Below are 424 nucleotides of genomic sequence, written 5' to 3' on the forward strand. Positions count from 1 at the left end.
GCATACCAAATTTCAAGTCTCTAGCTTATACCATTCCCGAGATATTGTTAAATTACACCGAAAACCGCCAAAAAGCGGTGCACGTCTGACAGTACTCTCCCTCGACAACATAGATTCACCTCGTCGGACTACCATCGATCGACTATGTGTGGACACAGTCTCGGAGAACTTATCGTCTCGAAATCGAAGAGAGGAGGGCAGGATAGGAAAAATCCAGACGTTCCGAGAACAGACCCCTCGTCACTAATCAAGAGTTGATATGTACACCAATCGATTCCTCGTGAAAAATTCCATAGGAAAGACCCCTTGGTAATATTAAATACTCTACTGGAAACTCTTGTTTTGACGAAAAACCAGATTGAAATATTGGGAGTTATCACAGAGAGGGAGCAGAGAATGAGAGAACCTTCCAATCTGAAAGCAG

The sequence above is a fragment of the Diaphorina citri genome, unplaced genomic scaffold (assembly GCF_000475195.1).
Source record: "Diaphorina citri unplaced genomic scaffold, Diaci psyllid genome assembly version 1.1 scaffold644, whole genome shotgun sequence".
Taxonomy (NCBI): domain Eukaryota; kingdom Metazoa; phylum Arthropoda; class Insecta; order Hemiptera; family Psyllidae; genus Diaphorina; species Diaphorina citri.